Consider the following 27,512-nt stretch of genomic DNA (forward strand, 5'->3'; position numbering starts at 1 on the left):
AGCTTTCCTTCTGTTTCTATTTTTTGAAATAGCTTTAGGAGAATAGGTATTATTTCTTCTTTGAATGTTTGGTAGAATTCCCCAGGAAAACCGTCTGGGCCTGGAGTTTTATTATTTGGAAGGTTGTTTATCACTGACTCAATTTCTTCATAGTTAATTGGCCTATTTAAGAAATCTATTTCTTCCTGTTTCAGTCTTGGTAGTTTATAGGTTTCCAGGAAGGCCTCCATCTCTTCCAGATTGTTTAGTTTTTTGGCATATAGCTGTTGATAAAAGTTTCTAATAATCCTTGCAATTTCAATGGTGCTGGTCGTGACCTCTCCCTTTTCAGTCATAATTTTAATAATCTCAGTCCTTTCTCTTTGTTTTTGGACAAGTTTTGCCAGTGGTCTATCAATTTTATGGATTCTCTCAAAGAACCAGCTTCTAGTCCTGTTGATCTGCTCTACTGTGGTTCTGGTCTCTAATTCATTGATTTCTGCTCTAATCTTGGTCAACTCCTTCCTTGTCAGTGGGTTAGGCCTGTCCCTCTGTTGCTGTTCCAGTTTCTTGAGGTGAGAATATAGAAACTGCATTTTAGATTTTTCTATTCTTTTGAGTGAGGCTTGGATGGCTATGTATTTCCCCCTTAGGACTGCCTTTGCAGTATCCCATAGGTTTTGGACCGTTGTGTATTCATTCTCGTTGGTCTCCATAAATTGTTTAATTTGTTTTTTGATTTCCTGGTTTATCGAGTCATTCTTGAGCAGGATGGTTCTTAGCCTCCAAGTGTTTGAGTTTCTTCCAGGTTTTTCCTTGTGGTTGAGTTCCAATTTCAGAGCGTTGTGGTCTGAGAATATGCAGGGGATAATTTCAATCTTTTGGTATTGGCTGAGACCTGTTTTGTGTCCCAGAGCATGATCTATTCTTGAGAATGTTCCATGGGCATTTGAATAGAATGAGTATTCTTTGGTTCTGGGGTGTAGTGTTCTATATATATCTATGAGGTCCAACTCGTCGAGTATGGCATTCAAAGCCTTTGATTCTTTGCTTAGTTTTTGCCAGGGTGTTCTGTCTATTTCTGATAGTGGGGTGTTGAGGTCCCCTACTATTACTGTGTTCTTATCTATATGTCTCTTTATTTTGGTTAAGAGTTGGCTTGTGTATCTTGCTGCTCCCCTGTTGGGGGCATATATATTAATAATTGTCATATCCACTTGTTGAATACTTCCTTTAAGAATAATATAGTGCCCTTCTGTATCTCTCTCTATGGCCTCTAGTTTAAAATCCAGTCTATCTGATATGAGAATTGCTACTCCAGCTTTCTTTTGAGGTCCATTTGCGTGGAAGATGGTACTCCATCCCCTTACTCTAAGTCTGAATGCATCTTTGGGTTCAAAATGAGTCTCTTGTAGACAGCAAATGGATGGGTCATGTCTTTTTATCCAATCTGCAACCCTGTGGCGTTTTATGGGAGAGTTTAAGCCATTTAGATTGATAGAGATTATTGACAGATATGATTTTAATGATGCCATTTCTCTTTAAAGTCTTTGTATCGGTTGTGACTTGCTGCTCTGTATCACTCTTGGGGCCTTTTTACCTTTATAGAGCCCCCCTTAATATCTCCTGTAGGGCTGGTTTCGTGGTTACGAAATTGGTTAATGATTGGCGATTTTGGAACGTCTTTATTTCTCCATCAATTCTGAATGACAGCTTTGCTGGATAAAGGATCCTTGGCTGCATGTTTTTCTCTGAAAGAGCTTTAAAAATGCCCCCCCAAGCCTTTCTCTCATTCCAGGTCTCTGTAGACAGGTCTGACGTAATCCTGATACCTTTGCCTTGGTACGTGAGAAATTTCTTTGCCCTGGCCGCTTTCAATACTGTATCCTTGGATCTAATATTTGCGAATTGCACTATGACATGCCGTGGCGTAGGTTTGTCCTGGTTGAGCTTGGATGGGGTCCTCTCTGCCTCTTGGACACGAATGCTTGTTTCCCTTGCTAGATTAGGGAAGTTTTCAGCTACAATTTGTTCAAATATCTCTTCTAGACCTCTGTTTTTCTCCACCCCTTCAGGGATGCCGATGATTCTGACATTGGATCGTTTCATAGAGTCAGTAATCTCCCGTAATCTACATTCGTGGGCGTGGATTTTTTTAAGACCAGCTTCTATTTTCGTTTTTTCTTCTACTAACCCATCCTCCAATTCGCTAACGCGTTCCTCTGCCTCGGTGACCCTGGCCGTCAGAGCCTCTAGTTTTGACTGTATTTGGCCCACTGAGTTTTTAATTTCTGTCAGATTCGCTCTCATTTCTGCCCTTAGGGATTCTATATTCTCAGCAACGCTTTCTCTGATGCTTTTTTCAAGTTTACTCATCATCTTGACCATTGTTGCTCTGAATTCCATTTCTGATAATTGGGATACATCCATATGTATTAATTCTGTGGCCGAGGCCAATTCTGTGGCAGAGGCCACAGACTCATTATCTTTTCTTTGCTGGGGGGGACTTCTCCTTCTCGTCATTCTGATGAAGAGAGATTGCAGGGTTGTCCAGAGCCCAAGTGTTGACTGGGACCCAGGCCGTGCGCCCTTGTTTTATAGAGATCTTAGGGATGTGGGCTTCTTCCTTAAAGAGTTTATTTATTTATTTGAGAGAGAGAGAGACAGTCAGCAAGAAAGGGAACCCAAGCAGAGGAGTGGGAGAGGAAGAAGCAGGTTCCCGGTGGAGAAGCCCGATGAAGGACTCCTTACGGAGCGTTGTGATCACACCCTAATCCGAAGACAGGTGCTTGGTGACTGCGCCACTCAGGCGCTCCGGGTTGTGGGCTTCTTGATTTTTCAGCCTGCCTTCTGGGGGAGGGGCCTGCCTGCCGGTACTCAGAAAACCCTGTTTGGGTAGAGTCTCTGTGTCCCTTGCGAGGGGGGATGGGGATGGGCACCCTGTGAGCCGGTATTTCCGGGCTTTTGTTCTCTGGCGGCTTTCCCTGGCGGTTTGCTATGCCTCTTCTGAGAGAGCAGCAGCGGCTGAAATTCAGCCTCTGTCTCAGAACAGAGGGATCGCGGATCGTTCTCCACTGATGTTCTGGCCACTTTAACTCTGTTTCTGTTGGTGCTGCTCAACCCTGCAGCATCCCGGGCTGTGCGCCCCACACCCGGCGTCCCAGCCCTCACTTCCAGGGCCGGCACGTCTCTGTCCTTTGTGTTTCCAACCCCGCCAGCCGCCAGCCGCCCCGCGCGGGCTCCCGGAGCTCCCCGTCTCAGTCTGGTGTCTCACGGGTGCTGACCGCGAGTCCGCCTGCTCCCCCGTGCAGGTGGCCCTCCAGCCGCCAGCCGCCCCGCGGACGCTCCCGGAGCTCCCGGTCTCAGCCTCGATCCAGTGAGCACACCGGAGCTCCGGAGCTCCGTGAGATGCTTGGTGGTGCACGCTCCCGGCTCACGGACTCAGTCTGCCGTTTCCAGAGTGCGGGTCCGCGGTCCGCCCGCTCCCCGGTGCAGGTGGCCCGCCAGCCGCCCTGCGCGCGCGCTCCTGGAGCTCGCGTTCTAAGTCTGTTGTCTCGCGGGTGCCGTCCGCGAGTCCGCCTGCTCCCCCGTGCAGGTGGCCCGCCAACCGCCAGCCGTCCCCCGTGCGCTCCCGGAGGTCCCGTTCTCAGTCTACTGTCTCAAGCGTGCCCGGAGCTCCGGAGCTCCGTGAGATGCTTGGTGGTGCACGCTCCCGGCTCACGGACTCAGTCTGCCGTTTCCAGAGTGCGGGTCCGCGGTCCGCCCGCTCCCCGGTGCAGGTGGCCCGCCAGCCGCCCTGCGCGCGCGCTCCTGGAGCTCGCGTTCTAAGTCTGTTGTCTCGCGGGTGCCGTCCGCGAGTCCGCCTGCTCCCCCGTGCAGGTGGCCCGCCAACCGCCAGCCGTCCCGCGTGCGCTCCCGGAGCTCCCTTCTCAGCCTGCTGTCTCAAGCGTGCGGGTCCGCGGTCTGTCCGCTCCCCCTTGCAGGTGGCTACCGCTTCCCGGCGCCCTGACACGGCGGCTCCCTCCCCCTTCTGTTTAGCTTCCGATATCTGTGCGCGGTTTCACGGCTCCCCGCTTCGTACCTCGATACTCAGCGCTGGAGATGTTCATTTGTAGAGATCCAGATGTATCTTCCTGCGTCTCAGGCTGATTCCGTGGATGTTCCTGCTGGTCTGGTACCTATCCAGCTCAACTCAGGGGACCGGCTGAAAAAGGGTCCCCTACTCCTCCGCCATCTTAACCTCCTCAATATTTAATAGTCTTAATGGTTTTCTGTGATTAGTAGAGAGGTTGAACATGTTCATATGTTATCATCTATTTACATGTATTCTCCTAGTGAAATACTTTAGCCTGTTTTTTCTCTTGGGTTGTTAGACTTCTTTAAAAGTTGATTTTTGGTAGCTCTTTATATATTAAGGATAAAATCACTTCTCTCTTTTATATGTCAGAAATATTTGTTTCAAATTGCTGTTGCCTTTTTTATTTCATCTTTTATTTCCTAAAGAGTTTAATATTTTTATTTCATCAAAATTTCAATTCTTTTTAAAATGGGTGTTTGCTTTTGAGGGCATGCTTAGAACATCTTTCATTTGACATTATATAAATATTTTATTATATTTTCCTATGCTTTTAAAGTTTCATTTTAAGTATTTACACTTTAATTCCCTTAGGAATTTCTTTCATTATCGTGGAGAGATGAAACCTGTAGTGTTTGTTCACATTCGTCATATGCCATGGGTGCTGACCAATCAGAATGAATGTCCGCTGTAAAAACTGGGTATGGCCAGATTGGTAGTTCTTGCTGAATATCAGCCCTGGATGAAATAGAATTTTTTTCCCCATATGGTCAGCTATTACCCTGACACATATCATATCTTTTCCTCATTGAATTAAAATGCCTTCTTTATCCTATATTTGATATTTTTTATATTTGGACTCTCTCTAAAGTGTGCTATTGACTTTCAATGATATGATTGCCTAATTCTACCTATTTCTAGTAAGGCAGTAAACATTTGGCTTCAGAAAACATTTGACTGTCTTGTAGAACAATTCTTTAACCTCCTTTTCAAATCACTGTGACTGGCAGGCAAGGAAAGGTGCCACTACCCTTACACTTGATCAGCACGAGAGAACAGGGCTGCCATGACTCAGTGGAGGCAGGAAAACATGTTCCACTCTCAGGTGTTCCAGTGGGACAAATTTTGATGCTTCCATCTTCAATTTAAAAAAATTATACAAAAGAAAAAAATGTATGGGGAAATCTAAAATGTATGTTGTAGTAAAAATAGATCAGATTTTCCTAGTTTCAAACCAGAGTACTATACCGATCTCAAAGCAGAGGCCTATGAGGAAATTATTCAGAAATGACTGAAAAATTAGAATTATTTCAGAAAATAGCATTGGCAGTCAATAATTCCATAAGATTTCTGGTTTTGAGTTGTAGCACTTATATAATTTTCCTTAGGAGATTGTTTCTAATATTTCAATCATTCTTAATATTTGGAATATTTTGTTGGTTTTCCATTTTCGTCTTTTAGGTTATTGCTGTTTTTCTTGATCGAATTCCCTTTTCAATCATACTAAATAATTTCTCTCATTTCCTTTTAAAAGTTATTGTCTTTTCTCCATTTCTTAGATACTACCTAATTATTTCCTGAGTGTGTGTGCGCCTTCGTGCCTACGTGTTCTCATATGTGCTGCATTAGTAAAATGGGGCTGCTTGCTATTATCTTGAACTATCTCGTCACTTTCCTTGGTCAGTAAAGCTTAATGCATATGTGAGATGATTGAAGTAATAATTATCTGTGAGACCTAATGTGATCTTTATTTCTGTCCTGAATGTAAATAATGATGTATGTCAATTTGGATGTAATCTTATGTAACTTTTGTTTGATAAAATATAATCTCTGTAAGTAATAAATTGTTCACATTCATCATTGAGGGGCATTCATTAATAATTTTTCAAAATAGTTTTGACAAGTTTACATTTCATATTATTGGATAATCTGTATAATGAGCTTGTTTATTTGGAGAAGGCAACACTATTTTAGTCTTACGGAAAAGAATATGATGAGTCTTAGCAGCAATACAAATATATTAACAAATATTACTAAAGTTGTTACTTCTGGGCTGTGGGAAGTTTTGTATTTCTCTGTTTGCTTACATATATTTAAAATTTATTTTTTAATAACCATCTACTGCTTTGTTTAAAAAAAATTAACAATTTAAACATTGTGTGTTTTTCGATAGAGCTCTGAGGAGGCCGCAATAGAACAGATAAAGAAGGAAGGGTGGGGTACAAGATTGTGGTTTGCATTTGCAATTCTGTTCCTCCACTGGTTCTTAAGGGAGCTGAGCAAGAATAATTTTTATGTTCTTCACATTTTTGAGGAATGCATTATTTAAGCAGGTGAATAATATTTAATTTTTTAATATTTATGACCTTTTATATGAAAAAGAAACGGGAGTGCTAGAGACTTTCTACTTGCAAATAGTCTTTTCTGTTTTCCCTGACCATTAGTATTTGCAATCTGAAATGAATGATTGAATATACTAAGCATATGTACACGTTTGCTAGGGCCGCCATAATGAATACACAGACTGGAGGGTTCAAACAACAAATTTATTTTCTCGCAGTTGGTGGCTATAAGTCCGAGATCAAGGTGTCAGCAGATTGGGCTCCTTTGAGGACCATCTTCTCCTTGTGTCTTCCCATGTTCTTCCCTTTGTCCAAATTTCCTCTTCTTATAAGGACACTAGTGATATTGGATCAGGACCCACCCTAATGACTTCGTTTTAACTTTATTACCTTTGTAAAGAGCCTCTCAATGTGGAGTCACATTCTCAGATACAGGGGATTCTTTAACATATGAGTTTTGTGGGGGACAGAATTCAGTCCATAAGGGCAAAAGTGTGCCTATCTATTCAGATGCTCTTTGGTTCTGTAACCACACGGTGGCTCATGTAAGTGGTATTTAACTTCTTCTGCGTTAAAGACTCCTTTGGGAATGAAAAGTAGGAGTACTTTACCCAGAGAGATGCACATATACACTCAATTTCATATCTGCTACCTCCTCACCCTACCTATGGACCCGAGGCTCTAGAATCCTTGGTCCAGATGCTATTAAACTATGAAGTCAGGGAGTTCAGTGATCAAATCCACCAGACTAGTTGTCTGGAAGTCACAAAACTTAGGAAGGTTAACCAGTACGACTTGCAATTTTAGATCTTTCACCTAAATGTTTATAGTCCATTGTATATAAACTTGACAATGCATGGAATTGAAAGTTGCTCCGTAAAATCCTCACCGTAGCCACATCAATTCCCAAGTGCATGCCGGGAACTCTTCTGAGAAAAAGGTTTCCAAAGAGGTCTCCTGATACCAGGTTTTAAGCACAGATCCATAGTAAGAGAAGCCAGGCGGGCTCTCAGGGTGTGGCACTTTGTCAGGGTTTGTGTCAGGAAGAAAATTGATATTTGGGTTCATTCTCTTTCTGAAACATTAAATAGTTCTCAATAGCTTTTGTTTTACAGTTCATTTGATTTAACTCCATTATCAAAACAAAATTCAAAATGCTTATTCAAGAATACAGTGAAACTGGAAATCACATAAAATTCCACATTATATAGCTACACTAAAACTCTGTACACAAGCCAAAAACAGAGTGAAGGATAAAAAGCTTACTTATCTACCAAAAATTCGTTAATTAAATTATAAAATTTTAATGTTTCTTTAGTTTCTCATAAGTGCATTTTTTTTCTTTGTCCTTTTATTCATTTGAAAAATTATGCAATTTTGAACCTTTATTGTTACGAGTATGTTTTTACTAGAAATTAACTGGCATACTAAAAATTATCAGCAAAATCTGATTTTACTTAAAACATTGATTCCATAATATGAAATAAGTCTATTAATATATTCAACAAACTTGTTTACTTATTATTTTTTGAGACAAACTTGTTTAAAGAAGGAAATTTAGAGATCTTATACTTTGATAAATGAAAGGTCAATATTAGTATTTTTATATCCTTTCCCAAATATGAAAGTTCTTTTGATGAACTATTTGGTTTTATGTTACTTAATTGACCTTCAATTGTCTGTGCTACATAGGTAAGAAAAATCATGAATATAAAAACTAATGTTTGTTTTTTTCAAAAAGACCTGAGGAAAGGTTTATGGGTTAGATATTATATGAAATAAATCTCAAAACAGATACTAAAAAATGGTTTAAATTACTTGTAAACAATGATTAACTTTTGACCTTAGTAATGGTGATAGACTTTACAGTTTTGGCCACAGATGGCAAGAATTCCTTAGAAATTATTTCCTTTTTAACCCAACTCAGATTTTATTCAGATTTCATCAGCTTTTCCACAAATGTTCTTTTTCTGTTCCAGGAGCCGGTTCAAGATACTACATTGTATTTAGAATGCATTTTATTTTATCAAGTGATTTCTGTTGTTCCCATATTTTATAATAATTTCCAAACAGTAGAAATTCTGACCATTCTGTGTGTGTGCGTTTATGTATCTTTCTTATCCTCTATGGCAGAATAGCAAAAGCAATCTTATGTGATTTGGAATCAAATTGACCTGAGTTTTAACCCCAATTTTGCTACCTAATTTTGGGGCATTGGTGGCGTTACCTAAACTCTCTAAACTTCATCCATAAAATAGAAATAATAATAACAACAATACCTATCTCGCTGAGCCCGTAAGACTAAATGTGAATATACAACGAACTGTAGTAGTGATTGTTGGCATTTTTATTACTCACTGTCTAATGAAGATACTAAAGAAGAGAATTATCTGGAGAGCAGATGGCCAAGGATGATTTTTAAAAATGCGAGGAGGGGGAGTGGCACAGAAAATCACAACTTGACAAACCAACTCTGAAATAATCAGGAATCAATTGTTCAGTAAAATTAAGAAGCTTTTCTATTTCTTGCCAGCATATTTATATCAAAATGTGTAACATGGGGCCAGTTTTGTTACTTGGCATGTTCCTGGCCATTTGTAAAGAAAATGTTCAACAGCTGTTGATCTGGGAGGCAGATGGATGGATGACATTTGTGAATTGTATTTTTCAGATGGAGAAACTGAGGCACCAAGTGGTTAATTGTTTTTCCCAACCTTCCACATCTATGAAACATCAAATTTGAAATTACGGTTCATGAATATCGTCTGCCTTCCAGCTATGCGCTGCGAAAAGAAATTGCCAGTGGATGAGATGGTAAAAATGGGGGGCTTTCTCTAAGGGAGGCCAGCTGAAGGGTCGTGCTTTTGTGTCTGGTACAGATGGCCAACTGGTAGCGCTTACCAGGGCTTTCCTCCCCTGCAGCCACCCACCCTCAAGTGACAGCTTTTTGCATCTTCTCGTCTAATTAAACCACCAACAGAGAATGCCAGTTATCTGCTTGCGTGACACCTCTGAATATTAAGTAGCTTTTGTAATTAATTATTTTTTGAAAGGCTTGATCCTCCATCATTAAATAAATCTTTGTGAATTAATAATAGGTTAGCATGGTCTATGGACTAAAACCACCATGAGCAACAACTTGGCAGCGAGGGAAGAAGTTTGCATCTAATACAGTGTGTCTATTGATCAATCCTTGAGGATCTGAATGCTCCCGGTACTAACATCATGATGTGTTTCTTCTTTTCTCTATATTCTTGTGCACCCAAGTGGAACCAATTTTTTCTGCACAGAGTAAGATATAAAAATGCAGATTCGCTTAAATAACTTATTGCCCAACAAGGCAGTCTGTGTTGTACATGAAAATATGCTGTAGGGGCGCCTGGGTGGCACAGCGGTTGGGCATCTGCCTTCGGCTCAGGGCGTGATCCCGGCGTTATGGGATCGAGCCCCACGTCAGGCTCCTCTGCTGGGAGCCTGCTTCTTCCTCTCCCACTCCCCTTGCTTGTGTTCCCTCTCTCACTGGCTGTCTCTATCTCTGTCAAATAAATAAATAAAATCTTTAAAAAAAAAAAAAGAAAATATGCTGTAAGCAGCTGTCTGCCTCGTTGTTGCCCTCTGGGTTATGACTGTGATGCTCTTTAGTGACTTTTGTGTCTTTTTGTGCTGGAGGCGACCCTGAGACCCAATAATGGATGCTGGCAAGATCTTGAGAGCAAGGGCTGGAAAGAACGCCTTTAATCAGGTGGTCAGGTTCTTCCGTGATGAGCTGGTGGGGTGAGACAGAGCTGGCCCACCCCAGAGGACAGTCCAGTATGCCCCCACTGTCTAGCTGGGGAGCCTGCTCTTTTACCCTTGAGAAGCCAGGCGGCTGGAGAAGCAGGAGACCCGTTGCTGGGGGATATCCTGCCTCCGGGGTCTGGAGTCATGATTTTGCTTGTTGGGTGGAGGCTGTTTAAGTCTGTAGGGGTCTAGGTTGTTAGCTGCCAAAACTGGATCGGACAGGTGTTTAGCCAGGAGCAATAGGGGGGAAGGATGAGGGGCGGAGTCAGGCGAGCAAAAATGGTGCTGCTCTTTCCTTTCACCACAGCTCACTCCCTTTCCTTACCCCTTCTTTCCCTGTCCCTGTCCCTCGCCTTGTCTGCTTGTCCTGCTTGCGCGTTTTTGTTGTGGTGGTTGGCTCGAGTATTGTCTTGCTTGGATTTCAGCTGTGAGAGTAACAGGATCATGCCTCGGCATTATACAATTTCAGATCTGAAACGTCATCTTGGGGGTTCTGGACCAGCCATGGAGAGTCGTGAATCTAAAAGATTCTGGAATGATTTCAGGGTTTCTCCTAGGTGTTTGACTTTTTGTTAGATGAGCCAAGGAGTGCTGTTTGGCTTAGATGTAAGGGTAATGGTTCTAATGATAATTATCATCATCATAATTAATATACGTTGTATGATGCATACTCTATTATACCTTGTCTTTGATATTTTAGTTAATTCCTTTTAAAATTGTTTAGATAATTTTTTTTCAAAGACTTATTTATTTTGAGAGAGAGAGAGGGAGAGAGAGCGTGAGCAGGAGGGGCAGAGGGAGAGGGAGAGAGAAGCCCAAGCAGATAGGTGCTATAGCTGTATAGTTCACAATGCAAAAATTAAAAGAGATACTAATAAAAATTTCCCTTCTTCCTTCCACTGGGTTACCATCAAAGAAAGAAATAACAGTTATCCATTTATTATATATCCTCCCTGAGGTTTTTATGCATAAGGAAGAAAATATGAACACATATATTCCCCGTCTTATGGCACAAGCAGGAGCACATTATCCAGTGTTCTGCACTTCGTGCGTTGTCTTTACTTAATCCTCACAGCAGTCTGACTGGTTTTACAATTAGAAATCAGCTGTAGCTGAGTAACTTGCTCAGGGCCATGGAGCAGGCCGGTGGAGCTGGGCTACCCCTGACGGTCCGGCTTGATCAGCTGTGATCTTCATCGCTAGGCTGCCCTGCCTGGCCGGAGCTGCCGTGACCGCCCCGCCTTCCTGCCAATCCGCGCAGGCTCCCTGGGGGCTCAGGGCAGTGCGCCTCCACCCGACCCGGACCCTAGACTCCAGGCCACGGTTAGGGAATGTGGCAAAACTTACTCCGCTCTGCATCCTTTGGCATTTCTTTTCGTTTTTCTTTTCTTTTTTTTTTTAATGAAGGAATAGTGTCAAAAAAATTGTAGTCAAATATGTAAAGCATAAAGTTTACCATCTTAACCATTTCTAAGTGTATAATTCAGTGGCATTAAGTACATTTACTCTATTGTGAAACCAGTCTGTAGAACTTTTTTCCTTCTTGAGCTGAAACTCTGTACCCATTAAGCCATAACTCCCAACTCCCTGCGTCCGCAGCCCTTGGTAACCTCTCTTCTACTTCCTGTGCTAGGAGTTTGACCGCTCTGGGTACCTAATGTAAGTGGAATGGTGCGGTATTTGTCTTTTTGTGATTGCCTTATTTCACTTAGCATAGTGCCATTACGCCTATATCTGAATTTCATTACTTTTTAAGGCTGAATAACATTCCATTATGTGTATACCATATCGTGTTTATTCATTGGTCTGTTGGTGAACACTGAAGTTGCTTCCACCGTTTGGCCGTCGTGAATAATGCTGCTATGAACATAGGTGGACTAATGTCTCTTGTGACGTCTGCTTTCAATTCTTTGGGTACATACCCAGAAGTGGAATTGCTGGATCATATGTAGTTCTAGTTTTAATTTTTTGAGGAACTGTCACACTATTTTCCATAGTGGCTGCACCATTTTACATTCCCACCAGCAATGCATTAAGGTTCAGTTTCTCTATATCCCCACCAATATTTGTTATTTTGTTTTTTTTTTTAATTTTAAAAAGTATTTATTTATTTATTTAAGATTTTATTTTTTTATTTGAAAGAGAGAGAGTGAATGAGAGGGAGAAGGAAAGAGAATCAGAAGCAGACTCCATACTGACAACAGCCTGACTCGGGGTCTTTGTCCCACAACCTCGAGACCGTGACCTGAGCTGAAACCAGGAGTCAGACACTTAACCAACTAAGCCACCCAGGCACCCTTTTTTTTTTTTTTTTTTTAATAGTAACCATCCTAATGGGTGTGAGGTGGCATTTCTTTTATCATATGCCATTAAACACATTCTTTCATTGTTGGTTGGGGCCCACCCGCTGCAGAATTCAGAGTTCTTCTTACCTCAGGTCCCTCTTGCTGGGGTGGAGTGTGGGGGTGGGGGGAAGGAGCAACCAGCTTGGAGGCCAAGTGAAGCTGGTGGCTCAGCTCAGAATACCTGGTCAGACTTCTGCACCCACCTGGGTTCTTGGTGACTTCCCTCTGTGCCTTACGGTGACTGCATCTTCTTGCTGCTTATCAAGAAAGATTTTCTTGTCCTTCGCTGAAAAAGACAGGATGGGCTCCCAGAATGCAGAGAAGCCTTTCCCGTCTTGTAGGTTTCTCACATACTTCCTTCTTCTTGGATGGCTTCCTTCTTCTTGGATGGCTGCTTGCTTTGTTAAAGTAACATTTTTATTCAGTAAACCAAGTCATTGCAAAACAGGTCTGCCTTTCACATGGACATCAACCTTTGTTTTATCCTCCCTGGGAAGAAGACGGGAATGTTTCTCCCACAGTGTAATACTCGGGATACATCAGATACTGTTCAGACTCCCCAGGTTAGTGATGCAGTTTGGAAATTTAGGTGAGCCATTTTTTCCCCATCTCCCGTCTTTTATCCATCTTCCAGCCTTGGGGTCAGTGGAGGTATTTCTTGGGAATGATTAGGGACCTTGAATAACTCAGGACCCTGGCATGGTCTCAGAGCTGTACCAGAGTGAGGTATTTGTGTTTCTGCTGTCACCCCTACCTCTAATGCAAGGCTTAGCTGCCGCTAGGAAGGAGGTGGAGCACCATTGAGTGCTGTAATCCATTCTCAAACTGTCTTCTCTATGTCCCTGAATATAGCCATTTAAAAAAGTGGTACTCCAGGGTGCCTGGGTGGCTCAGTGAGTTAAGTGTCTGCCTTCGGCTCAGGTCATGATCCCAGGGTCCTGGGATCGAGCCCTGCACCGGGCTTCTTGCCCACCGGGGAGTCTGCTTCTCCCTTTCCCTCTGCCCCTTTCCCCTACGTGTTCTCTTTCTCTCTCTCTCAAATAAATACAAAATTTCTTTTAAAATAAGAAAGTGGTACTCTTTTTAATAACAAAAGCAAACACGTGTTCAAAGAAGAAAACTTGGAAAGTGAAGCAAAACATACCATTATAAACACTGTAGTGCCTAGGATTATAACATAGATACTGCTTTACATACAGCCCACTCATTGGCTTAAAAGATTGTATAATTGTCCTACACTAACAAATATTGTTTCATTGTATAACTTTTAGTAATAATATTCATGGCATAATATGGATATACTATCTTCATTAAAAAATTCCTTTTTTGTTGAAAGTTTAGACAATATCCTTTCTGGCTGTTGTGAATTTTCATGAATATCTTGGTACATATATGTGAAGATTACACTATTTTTAAATGCTATTTTTGAAAAGATGTATAGGAAGGTCTATTTTATTATTGGTGACCCTGACTCCATAGGGAAGTAAGTTGACAATGTAGAGACAAATGTTGATAAAAGGGAGTGGAAAGAGAGTACCTTCCCTTTGAATTAAGTTGAAGCATATCTGGGCACCGACACCAACTCCAGAGAACTTAGAACAAACTCAACATCATTATTGACAATTTCATTTGACAGTCAGAGTTCTAAGATGCTCTTTTTTTCTCTCTTCTTGCTGTTCGTGGTCTCGATTAGTAGAACCCTTGGCAATATATCTCCAACAAGCAGCCATACTCTGAAAATATAGATCTAATGCCTTTTTTTTTTAAAGATTTTATTTAATTATTTGAGAGCAAGAGAGAGAGAGAGAGTGAAAGCATGAGCGGGGGCAGGGGTAGAAGGGGAAGCAGATTCCTCCTGGATCAGGGAGCCTGACGAGGAACTCAATCCCAGGACCCCAGGACCATGATCTGAGCTGAAGGCAGAAGTTCAACGGACTGAGCCACCCAGCCACCCCTGTTTTGTTTTGTTTTGTTTTTAAAGATTTTATTTATTTATTTGACAGAGAGGGAGACCAAGAGCACAAGGGCAGAGGGAGAGGGAGGAGCAGGCTCCCTGCTGAGCAGGGAACCCTATGTGGGACTCAGTCCCAGGACCCTGGGATCATGACCTGAGCTGAAGGCAGATGCTTAACTGACTAAGCCACCAGGCGCCCGTTTTTTTTTTTTAATTAAAGATTTATCTATTTATTATTATTTTTATATATAGAGAGAGACTCTCAAGCAGACCCTGTGCTGATCGCAGAGCCCGATGTGGGGCTGTTTCACTACCCTGAGATCATGACCTGAGCTGAAACTAAGTAGAAATCGAGCCGAAACCTACATATTCTTACCAATTAGCTTGGAATCAAATAAGTCATAGGTATGGTAAATTATATGTCGTTAGAAAAAGAAACATCTTTCTATAAATTTTTAAAAAAGATTCATTTATTTATTTGAGGGAGAGAGAGCGAGCAGGGGCAGGGGCAGGGGCAGAGGGAAAGAGAAACTTAAGCAGACACTGTGCTGAGCACAGAGCCCGAGGCAGGGCTCAATTTCAGGACCCTGAGACCATGACCCAAGGCGAAACGAAGAGTCAGATGCTTAACTGATTGTGCTGTCCAGGCGCCTCTCTGTAAATCTGAATTTTTTGGAGCAACCGGAAACATTTAAAAAGTGTTTCCACAAACTCAAGTCATATAAAGTGAGCATAAAAGCATGGCATGTATTGTTTATTCGGAGGGCCCCACATGTAAATAGAAAGTATACATAGAGACTATAAAAAGCACCCAGATCTACAGGGTGGTAAACTTGGCCCACATCTAGGGCTGAAGAAACTTGAGAAGGGCCTATCTTACCTCATTTGATAGGTAAGGAAAATGGGTCCGACAATATTAAGAGACTTGCTGAAGGTCACTGTGCTTACATTAATTCGACATGTAATTAATGACAGTTTTGCTCCCTTTCTTAGAACTTTGATACAGTAAGTGGATAGAGGGGTGGGCTTATCAGAACCCCACTTAAGGACTGAAACTTTTATTGCCCCAACTACTAGGAATGTTGGCAGCAGGTAGCTCCCAGCTGAGTCCTTCTCTGGGGACTTGCCCTTGATTGCCTCTTTACTGAAGCCTCTTTATTGAAGGTCACACTCTTATCTCGAGGAGCAACTTGCATCTGAAGCCTGGGGTGTCTGGTTGATGAGAAGGTATAAAGGCCTGACCCCCTCAATCCCAACAGAGACAACTGTAAAGGGCCAGGAGGATCAGCATAAGCCCTTGTTATCCCTGGCTTGTGGCCCAATTTCTCCCTCTGTCCAATGCAGCTTCCTTCCCTTCCCTCTGGGTATGGATCCTGAGAACACTTTCTACTAAATGTCCCGCATGCAAATTCCATTTCAGAGTTTGCTTCTCAGGGAATAGAACTGCAACATTAGACTAACCACTGGGGGATCCCTGAATCTTTAAAAAATATTGTACCATGAAGTTTACATTGATGTCTTTTTTTTTTTTTAATACTCTTCATAAATTTTCTTAGGGAGTAAACAGAGGCATTCAAAGCGGTTCTGTTGGGTCAAGTTTGAATATGTATGTATACAAATGCGTATGTGTTGTATACATTGTACCTAATGTGCAAGCATACATTTTAAAAAATTTATTTATTTGAGAGAGAGAGAGCATGATAGAGATCACGAGCGTGGGGACATGGGAGAGAGAGAAACAGACTCCCATTGAGCAGGGAGCCTGACACGGGGCTTGATCCCAGGACCCCGGGATCATGACCTGAGCCGAAGGGAGACACTTAACCAACTGAGCTACCCAGGCGCCCCTGCCAGCACACATATTTCTGCTAATTTTGCAGCATTTCAATAAGACTTAAATTTGGAAAATATGTATCTTATTTATTAATTCCCCCCTTCCTTTCACACCCATCAAATTCACAGTCATTATTAAGGGGAGAAGAAAGTTCTCCAGGTTTTGGGAAAAAGGGAGGGATGACTGGTGGGGATAAGGACATAAAAGACATTTATGAGCTAATTTTATGGAAATTAAATCTGAGGGGCGCCTGGGTGGCACAGCGGTTGGGCGTCTGCCTTCGGCTCAGAGCGTGATCCCGGCGTTATGGGATCGGGCCCCACATCAGGCTCCTCCGCTATGAGCCTGCTTCTTCCTCTCCCACTCCCCCTGCTTGTCTTCCCTCTCTCGCTGGCTATCTCTATCTCTGTCGAATAAATAAATTAAAAAAAAATCTTTAAAAAAAAACACAAAAAAAATTAAATCTGAGGATTTGAAAGAAAAAGAAAAAATACAGAAATAAAATAACAAACAGCAATGTAGCAATTACCCAAAATTGATATCTGTCAACAGATTCTTAGATTTGATCTTTTGATATATGAAATTAAATGCTACAGACAGAGCACTCAGGATCTCTCTTGACAAGATGGCAGGGCCCCGGTCCTCCCTGTTCTCTGTGCTTGTTTGAACCAGCGTCACACAGCAGCTGATCTTCGACCCCAGCAACACCGAATGGGAGAATGTGGACAGGTGCCATGTGGAAGCATCACTGGATAGCATTGAACTAGCACGGTGACGAACTAAGTGTTGAAAGTAGAACGCACCTTACCTGTGTGTGGACAGTCACCCTAATGGGGTGAGAAAGCTACCAATTGAATTCCAGGTGGTAAAACTTCCATGAACAAACCCTTTGGGAACATAGCTTTTCCTATGATACAGCCAGTAGCATTTAAAATTCTCCAAAATTTGTGGAGATTGAATGGCTTGTGTAAAAGGGTTTGGAATTCATGATGAATTCATAAATAACTCCTGATATTCCCAAACAAGTGTCTCCACCTTCTTCCCTGTTCCAGTAAAGCTACTGCTGAGTCACATGAGTCAGAAACCTGGAAATCTCCTTCAATTCTCCTTACTGACACACACAATTGATTTAACCTTTTATGGGATTGTTCCAATTCATTCTTTCCTCTTTATGCTGGGTTCTCTTGTCCTTATTTGGAATCTCATCTGTTCCGGGTTGGGTTATTAGTCTCCTAGCTGGTCTCGATACCCTTAATCTTGCTCCCCGGCCAGAGCTCTACCCCACCTCACAGGCAGGATTTGCATGGGCATCAGCGCGGGTCTTCCTAAAATGCAAATCTGGCATATCTTTCCTTTTTAAAAAAACTCGTTGGCAGTTCCCCACTGCTCATAAAATAAGTTCAAGCACCTCCATGAGGCATTCAAGTTCTCCCCATCCTGGCCTCTGGCTTTTGGCTTCATGGGGCACCTCTCCAGGCTTCACGCTTTATATTCCAGTCATACCAAACTGATGGTATATCCCCATGCCAAATATTTCCCACCACCATGCCTTTGATCATGCCTCTTCCTTGTCTTGAAATATGATCGTTGCTCCTAATATTTCGATTGGCTGACTCCTAGTCATAATTTGAGACTCCATGTTGCTGTCTTCTCGTTGAGGAAAATCTCCACAATTTCTTCCAGCAGGGCTGTCTGTCTGTTTGTATGTCTGTTCCTCCTATTCTGGTGTGAACTTGAAACCCTATTAAACTCTCCATTCCAGCGTCGCCAGCATCCCACATAGTAGCGCACTTAGTCAATGCTTATAAATTTTGGTTGAGTACCAGACCAGTTTCACTGGGAAAGAGTTTGACTCACTATTCAGAACACCAGCTGGGTGACCAGACCTAAGCAGTCTGTGGACCACATGTAGCTGGATAGAACAGCAGTGACACTAGCCGGGGCAGCTGGAACACAGGCATGTCAACTGCAGTGGTTTTCTCTCTAAGAAAGAGGCAGAGGGCTGGGCACCAGATGTGTTTTGAGTTTTTGTTGACTCCTTGAGACCCTCATGGGCTCACACAAGCTAGATCCCGGGAGTTGGGAAAGAGTGTGGATTTTATGTCATCGGGCAGGGGGAAGGGAATGGTGGAGGTAGTTGAGGGGACAAGATGTCATTGAGCATTGCAGGAATGCACAAAAGCAATAGCAAATTTTGCATGGAAGGGACTGATCAGAAGACATCTTCCTCTTCTTCGTCTTCCTTTTTCTTTCCCATTCTTCTTTCTCATTCACTTCCCTTTTTATGTCTCATTCTGCTGCTGCTTCTGCCTCTTTCCTTTAGTTTTGGCAGACACACTACATTTTATGTCCCGAATGACCTTTCCAAAGTAGTGGCACGCGACAAGAAAAAAGGTAGAGAAAAGTCTGTAGAAGTACAAAATAAATTTGGGCTCAAAAGGAGGGTTGAAATTAAAGAGATGACAAGTAAAGTGGTTCATTCATTAAGTTGGGCATCACCAGCTTTAAAATCAGTTGTAAATCAAGTACTTGCATTATGCAAGGCATATGGCCTTGGGGCATAAATCTCGTAACATTATTGCTGCTAAAATAAAGTGTAAGCTCAAAATGCTGGGTTACTAACCAAAATAGGAAAATATATGGTGTTAGGTGATATGGCACAGAGCTTAATCTCCCTCGGTGCTGTCAATCATGCATAAGGTACTGCGTTTCTTTGGTCATTTGTGGATCAGAATTTGCATACAATATTGATGACTTCTTGTGAATAGTTTGAGAAGCTAAAGACGAATGCTACACTTCAGAGTATTTATATCACAGGTAAAACCACCGGTGCTAGAATAAGACCACAGCAGAATTTCCATGCTACTGGTTTTATGGTGCTTTGGCTTGAAGGAGTGGTTTCCTGTGTTTAGTTGACAATATGTCTCCAAGTCAGGACATCATTTCAGCCTCTCTACTAGTTGTTTCTCACATTGTGGGCCTTGGAGCTGGATTAGAATAACCTGAGGTGCTTGTTTTGGTCCAGATTCCTGGCCTCCCCGTCAGGTCGACAAGATCAGAATACCAGAGAGTTGGTGCCAGGGCTCTGCAGTTTGGTTAAAAGCCATTAGTCCCCATTTTTTGCAGCACGTTGTTACGAAAGTGATGTTAGTCTCCGAGCAGCATGGACTAAAGTGATGAAATATCACGTAAGCTCCCAATCATGTTGGATGGAAGATGTGGTTAGCTGTCAGAAATTGTGGAATTGGAGTCCAAAATTGTAGGCCACACCGCTCACGTCTCACACGTGGCAAAGCTGGTGAGCTTTGGGGGGCTGACCTCAGTGTGGTCAAGGGCTCCTGGGTGGCCATGGGAAACCCTTTCCCAGTGAGATGACAAAGCGGTGGCTGGAACAGTGCCTGTGACCTTGGAGGGGGCCCTGCCAGAGGGTATTAACCACAATTGTATTTGGCTGCCTGACTCACGCATGGGAGGTTTTTTTGAGGGTACAATCCTGACCTTGAGCAAAACCGCACAGGGAAGTGGTTTGCTTCGGGAGGCTGTGAATTGCATCCAAGCCACAGCCAAGTTCATCTGTGGCTCTGTACAGCTCCTGAGCCTTCAGCCCGCCAGCCCTGCTGCCACTGTGGCAAAGCAGGCCTGCAGGAAAGCCTCGCAGCCAGATGCATGGGCAGCATTTCCACTGTATCTTAGTGCATGGAACAGAAAGGCAGATCGTGATCCTTCTTAATGGCTTTCAACCCATTTGATGGGATCCCAGAAATTTAAACATATTTTCCTGCCTTGATCCACTTCCACTCTGATAACCTAGAATATAATTTTATCTATTATATTATTTCTGCCTCTAGCAATATAATTCCTAATAAGGAATGTCATTGAAAATGCACCTTCCATTTTATTTAATGGAAGCATTAGTGTCTGCAATATACTCACATGACATCTTAGAAAAGGATATTTCATTTGTTCCAAGAATTTTTCGGGTTACCCTAGCATCTGGAGTATGTGAATATTCACTACCAATTCTAAAAGCTGTTGCTTCTCTATTATACCTCCTGGATTCACCATTATCAGACTGAGGGGACTGTGGCTCACTTGTTTTGGCTCTGGGCATTCCTGTCTGGTTTCAAGGTAGAACATTTGCAGAGCCTCTAAGGACATGAAAATGTCACTGCTCTGACCTCACAGAGAGCCCAGCAGCTCTGCCCCTGCATGGGTCCAGTTAGAACCTCCCTATAGACCTCATGATCGTCATGCCTGTCACACATTTCTGTGGACTCTAGCAGGGCTGCCCACACTTTAGCTGAGAAAGAAGAGAGAGCAAGAGAGCAAAGGTCCTCTAACTCAGAATTTTTGATAGTTTTACCCATTGGTTCCTGGCTTTTTTTTTGTTCGTTTATTCATTTTTTTTAAAGATTGCACTTACGGGTGGAATCATACAGCATTTGTCTTTCTGAGTCTGAGTTATTTCACTTAGCACAATACCCTTTGGTTCCATCCATGTTGTTGCAAATGAGATGATCTCATCCCTTTTTGTGGCTGCATCATATTCCATCTTATGCACACACCACATTTTCCCTATCCATTCATCTGTTGATGGACACTTAGGTTGCTTCCATGTATCTTTGGTATTGTAAGTAGTGCTACAATAAACATAGCAATGCATATATCTTCATAAATTAGTGTTTTCATTTTCTTTCGGTAAATACTGGGAGGGAGGAGAAAGAAGGAAAGAGAACAAAGGTCTTCTAACTCAGAGTTTCTGATAGTCTTACCCCTTGGTTCCTGGCTTCTTGCTTACATCTCTGACCTTCCAGACCATAGACCTTGTGGGTCTAGAGCTTTGGCACCTGCCAGTGGCTCCTAGGCTTAGCTGACCTCTCTGGGACACACCCCTTGTGAGACTGATTCTTATAGCCTCATCTCCTGTGCTTGCCTCTCTCACCAGTAGTAGCTGTCAGATCCCCACTGGGCAAAGCAGGCCTCTAGGAACAACTCCTCCTGGCTCTCTGCATTCTTTTCCACCTGAATCTAGAATTTACCCAGACCTGGACATAAGCTCTGTGTGGGTAGGTACTATGTTGATCTGCTCACACCTGTATTTCCTGTGTAGCTAGCTAGCTAGCTAGCTAATACTCAATAAATGCTGGCCAAATGTTAGATGATGCTGTGTATAGACTTTGACATTTTTTTTCAAGATTTTATTTATTTATTCGACAGAGATAGAGACAGCCAGCGAGAGAGGGAACACAAGCAGGGGGAGTGGGAGAGGAAGAAGCGGGCTCATAGCGGAGGAGCCTGATGTGGGCCTGATCCCATAATGCCGGGATCACGCCCTGAGCCGAAGGCAGACGCTTAACCGCTGTGCCACCCAGGCACCTCAGACTTTGACATTTTATTTTATTTTTATTTATTTTTTAAAAAGATTTTATTTATTTATTTGAGGGAGAGAGGAAGAACAAGCATGAGCAGGGGGAGGAGCAGAGGGAGAGGGAGAAGCAGACACAGCACTGGGCACGGAACCCCATGCAGGGCTTGATTTGAAGACCATGAGAACATGACCTGAGCAGAGATCAAGAGTTAGTTGCTTAACCAACTGAGCTACTGAGGTGCCCCTAGAGTTTGACATTTTTAAAAAAGATTTTATTTATTTATTTATTTATTTATTTGAGAGAGAGCATAGTGGGGGGAGCCGGGGAAGGGACAGAGGGAAAAGCAGACTCCCCACTGAACAGGGAGCCTGATGTGGGACTTGATCCCAGGTTCCTGGAATTATGACCTGAGCCAAAGGCAGATGCTTAACTGACTGAGCCACCCAGGCATCCCTAGAGTTTGACATTTTAAGAAGTAATTATATGTTATGGGATTGGGAACCCAGAAGGAAAATTATTTGAATAGAAGAACATAAAACAGCAATTCTCCTTCTCATGTTCACAGTAATTCCCGTAGTTCTCTCTGTTATCAAGAGATCTTTCCTACATTCTTCTCAGGTTTTAGGAATAACAGCTAAAAATTGCTTTGCCATTCCAAAATACTGACATAATGGGATTTCTCCCCTGTTACGTGAACTGTACACAGTATACAGAAGGGCAAAAACCTCCCAAATCAGGGAGTAAAATCTAAGAAAGACCACTGTAATTAATGTTCCTGACTCTGAAACAAATGCATTTCTTCTCTTCCCTATTAAACGCAAATATCATATGAGCCAACTATCCTGCCAAAAAATTATTTTTTAAAAATTGAAGTATAACTGACATATGACATTATATTAGCCTGAAGTGTACCGCATAATGATTCAATATCTGTGTATATTGTGATATGGTCACCACAATAAGTCTCGTTAACATCCATCACCAACATAGTTACACAAATATTTTCTTGTTAAGAAGAAAAATCACTTATGATCCGACTGCCTTAACTAAATCAACTGCTTACCTCTGTGTTTCCTCAAATTGGCATATTAGTGTCTTATCTGAATTAAAGCCTGAGTTGAACCAGCATGACACTAATTCATCCTTTTATCTATTTTTTTAAACTCTGACTTGGCTTGTCTTCTTGGCGATCACTGCAGCTTGTCAAATGACCTCCTGGGGCTGATTTCACTATGGAAAATTTGCATTGTCCATTCTCTTAGAACATTGTATTTTTCCTAAATGAAGGAACTAGAAAAAACAGACCGTTAAGACAAAGCCAAACTCTGGATAAGAACATATGTTTTTGCTTAGATTTCAAAAGAGGCGAATTTACCTCAACATGTAAAGAGCCCAGTGAACTCTTAAGTGGGTCTGTGATGTGTGTGTGAGGAGGAAAGATGGACAGAAAGGGAGTTCTAATATCTGACCTAAGGACAGCTCCAAGCGGTCAGCAGCATGCTAGTGATTAGCACTGGGACGGAGCTGTACCTTTGCAAGTGTTTCTCCCTCTGAGTACCTCAGCAATATTACAATGTGGTTGGATAGGCAAGAACATTCACTAACCTCCTGTTCTACATAAGAAATGGATGCTCTCCTCAATACAAATTAAGGGAAAAACAATAAAGAAACGGATGTTCACGTATTGCATGGTACACTGGGTGTTATACGCAACTAATGGAGCATCGAACTTTACATCGGAATCCGGGGATATACTGTAAGGTGACTAACATAATATAATAAAAAAATCATTAAAAAAAAAAAAAGAAATGGATGTTCAGAACGTTGCTAAACTTCACTCAGCAAGTAAGTGGCAGAGTTGAGAAGCAAACCTAGGTCTTTTGACCATAAATCTTACTCCTTTCCAACACCACCTTCCGGAATAGCGAATACTCTGTGTTCTTCTGGAGCTAAGAACAGGCCAGGAATCTACTCTGCTCTGCGTTGCCTGAGGGCTGGGGTTGATGTGAGATACTTGCTTTTCGTGCAGTTTTATTTTTGGTTTCTTCTAATATTTTTTCAGGGTGATTTGCCCAGTGTACCGTTGCTTATGAGGTCCAAATTCCTGAATAAATATTGGAATTTTACCTACCTGGAGGTCATTCAAATAAACTAGTATCTTTGATATAAACATAAGCCAAACCTATGACAAAGAGACATTTGCAGAATGTTCAGGAGGTTTTGTTTTCTGCCAAGCTGGGTTATTGGGCTTAAATAGTGCCATAAATTGTACTGTCTCCGACAGAGAGTGGAATGGAAGCCTCATGACATTGCCAAAATACTTGGTTTTCCTTTTAAATTTCTCATTGGTTGTTAGTTTTGCTTCTTTTCTGTTGGAGGAAGAGACATTCAAGCACATTTACTCCATAGCCAATTCTTTTTTTTTAAAGATTTTATTTATTTATTTGACAGAGATAGAGACAGCCAGCGAGAGAGGGAACACAAGCAGGGGGAGTGGGAGAGGAAGAAGCAGGCTCATAGGGGAGGAGCCTGATGTGGGACTCGATGTGGAACCCGATCCCGCAACGCCGGGATCACGCCCTGAGCCAAAGGCAGACGCTTAACGACTGCGCTACCCAGGCGCCCCTCCATAGCCAATTCTTGATTGTGTTCGTCCACAAACCATTACCTGAAATTCTAAATTCCAAAAAAACTTGGAAAATCCCATTTAAAAAAATAAGTTATGCAAACTTTGGTGAAAATACCCAGATCTAAACTGGTAGAAGTTTAGGCTTATTTATCCCACTTCATGTGGGATATTTATGTGTTTGTTTCAGGGATAGTAATATATGGCGCTCCCCAGATCCCATTTGGTGTATTTCTAATAACGGTTGCATAAAATCTAAAAAATTCTGAATTCTGAAATCGTCTAGCCCCCAAGGGTTTCAGATAAGGGATTGTAAATCTCTTCTAGAGGAGAGAAGAAGGACATCCTGTGAATAACCTAGAATAATGGAGAAACACAAGCGGTGATTAGAGTACCTTTCATTCACATTAGTGCCCTCCCTGATGGAAGATTCCATATCTTCATGCTGTTGAATTCATGCACACCCACGTGATTGATTTTCTTTGGCAAATGAAATGTGAGCAGAAGAAATGAGTCATTTCCAGGCAAAGCTTGAAGAGGCAGCGGGTAGCTCTCCATTCTCTCTCTTTCTTTTGCCACAAGCTCAGCAATGTTGCAGCTGAAGGCTCAGGTTCATCAGCTTGGGTTCCCGGTGAAGCCTGGCACGGAGCTGTGGCAGGACACACCATGTGGAGATGGAATGTGAAAGAGAAAGAAACCTTCATGGCTGAAGCCTCTGTTGTATAACCTCATCTATCTATACTGACATGTGCAAAATCAGTGCCCTCTGGGATGGAGCCGTCCATTCCCATAACACCTGTGGGCAGCGACCGTTAATGATCAACAGTCATTATCCTGCAGGGGTTCCCAGTTCAGCTATATGGATGAACAGTGAAGAAGGAGATACTGAGTCAGGCCTGGCCTGCCACACTGCTGTGCTTTCCCCCCCACCCCAGTGTTGCTTTCCATATGTAGTCCCAAGGCCAAATATCTGCTGATTTTAAGTATGCAAACACACACTTGGACATTAACACACGTATTTTCTTACTTTACTGGATATAACAATTGACATCAGTAGTTCATGCTTATTAGAATAAATCAACACAAGGTATGTAAAGAAAAGGCTTATTTTCTTTTTCTCTCCTTCCAGTGGGTGTATCCTTCCATACCTTTTTCTGTGTGAGGCAAATATATATAGATACATAGGGTCACTTTTTAACATTATCCTACCGTGAACATTACTCTGCCAAGAACATCCATTCCATTCAGTGATTAGTTCTAACTAGACAAGGAATTCTTTTATTAGCTTCCTTTGCTGAGTGCTTACTATGTCCAAATCACTCTTGCAAATACTTCATTTAATCCCTTTGTCAACCCTGTGAGGTAGGTGCTGTTATCATTTGCAATTTCCATTTGAGAAAATGGAGGCCTAAATTGAATAATTTGTGAGAGCCAGGCAGATTAGGAAGTGGTAGAATGAGAAACCCAGGCGGTCTGACTCTACACTCTATGCTCCTAAATTCTATGCAGTATTGTTTCTTTCATCGCAGTATAGTCTGTGAATGAATGGAGAAGAATTTACTCAATCATCTCCCTATTGATGGAGATTGAGGGGATTCCCTTTTGTTCCTCCTCTTGCAACTGCCAACAATGTTGAAATAAACAACATTGAAGTATACATACTGGTACTCTTTTTATCTGTTGAAAAAAATCCCATGTTAATTTCTTCCTGTGCTAATTTGGGAGAACCCAGTCAACTCTGGTAGTCTCAGTCCTGGTTCCAATGGCCAGTTAGGAATTCTTGTATCACCACTTCCTCTGAGCCCTCCACATATCTCTCTAATACAGGGCCAACTGGAGAGGCCTGTTTAAGACAACGCAACTTAACATTTAGAAACAAGAGGAAGTGAACTCTGAGGGCTTATCTTCTCCTAGATGTGTCAGATGCAATCACACGGCATGGATTTATGAAGCGGAGTGAAATATTTGTTTTGATTGCTCACTGATTAAGAATACACTCTAATGCACAATCTTGACAGACATCTAGGGCAACTACCCTTACTTTAAGAATCTGGGTCAGGTTTTGCCCAACTTCTTCTAATTCAGCAGTCTCGTTTCATTAAAGGATTATGCAAAGGAACCGCAGTTGGCTCTATATAATTGGCTGCTTCGTCTTTGGTATTTAATATTGCAGGACCCCAGCAGTCACCAATGTTACGGTCCATTGATTTGTAATGTCTTCTTCCTCATTGTTTAGTACAGAGTTGGAAAAACCGCTTAGCTGGGGAGTTTATGAAAAACGGACCTACTGTATGAAAAGTGCACATATAATTTAATACTAAAATAATTCATTAACATATTTGAGGTATTGGACAAACCCCCATATGTTGGAGATGCTTAAAAAGGGGGTTTCGCAAAAACCTGAAAATTATTTAAATGGAAATGGTTAAAAACCTCAAGAAGTATGTTTAAAAAAATTAACCTAGCAGCACTGCAGGGCAGGTATTTATCAACAGATTGCTACAGTGTGTTAATATATGAAATTGAACAGTGAAACAGATTTGGTTATTTTAAAGTAAACTATGCGGTGAAATGCAGAGAAGAAAGTCTTAGCATAAACTGGGAGGTTTCCTGTTTGTGGCTAGGTAGTGTATTTCTGTGTGTGTGGGGTGAGGGTTGGGGGAGAATAAGCATGCCTCGCCTTCAAATTTTTTTTTTTAAGACCATGTAGGCTTTAGGGTAAGCAGTAGTCACTCTATACAGTATATGTTTGAAAGAAATGCATTCAAGACCTTAAAAATTGATGTTCGTGGGGCACCTGGGTGGCTCAGTTGGTTGAGCCTCCAACTCTTGGTTTCGGCTCAGGTCATGATCCCAGGGTTGTGAAATCGAGCCCTGCGTCTGGCTCTGCGCTCAGCAGGGAGCCAGTTTAAGATTCTCTCTCTCCCTCTCCCTCTGCCCCTCCCCTCCCTCTAAAATAAATAAATAAATAAATAAATAGATAAATAAATAAATAAATCTATCTTTTACAAAAATGCATGTTTGCCTAGGTGAGAACTTCTGCTTCAGAAGTAAAGTACCACATCATCTCTGCCCTGAAGTGTTCATTTGTCTTTCTCTCCTTAGCCGCCTTCTCCCTTTCTACTTGCATTTCTGTGGATGTAGGGGAAGGGTCCAGGAGCATTTAGGTAGGAAGCCTCACCCTGAAGCATGCGGTTTGCAGGACTCA

At 42.2% G+C, this 27,512-nt stretch overlaps 1 long non-coding RNA gene across 1 annotated transcript in view; it reads left to right on the forward strand.

Annotated features, from left to right (window-relative positions):
* The first annotated feature begins 6,246 nt into the window (after positions 1-6,246).
* LOC105235531 overlaps positions 6,247-27,512 on the forward strand; it is a 60,447-nt gene continuing 39,181 nt past the window's right edge. The window contains exons 1-2 of the long non-coding RNA XR_002141822.2: positions 6,247-6,387; positions 9,068-9,210. This is a non-coding gene — a long non-coding RNA (uncharacterized LOC105235531). The remainder of the gene's footprint in view (positions 6,388-9,067; positions 9,211-27,512) is intronic.

Source organism: Ailuropoda melanoleuca, chromosome 11 (genome assembly GCF_002007445.2).
Source record: "Ailuropoda melanoleuca isolate Jingjing chromosome 11, ASM200744v2, whole genome shotgun sequence".
NCBI lineage: Eukaryota > Metazoa > Chordata > Mammalia > Carnivora > Ursidae > Ailuropoda > Ailuropoda melanoleuca.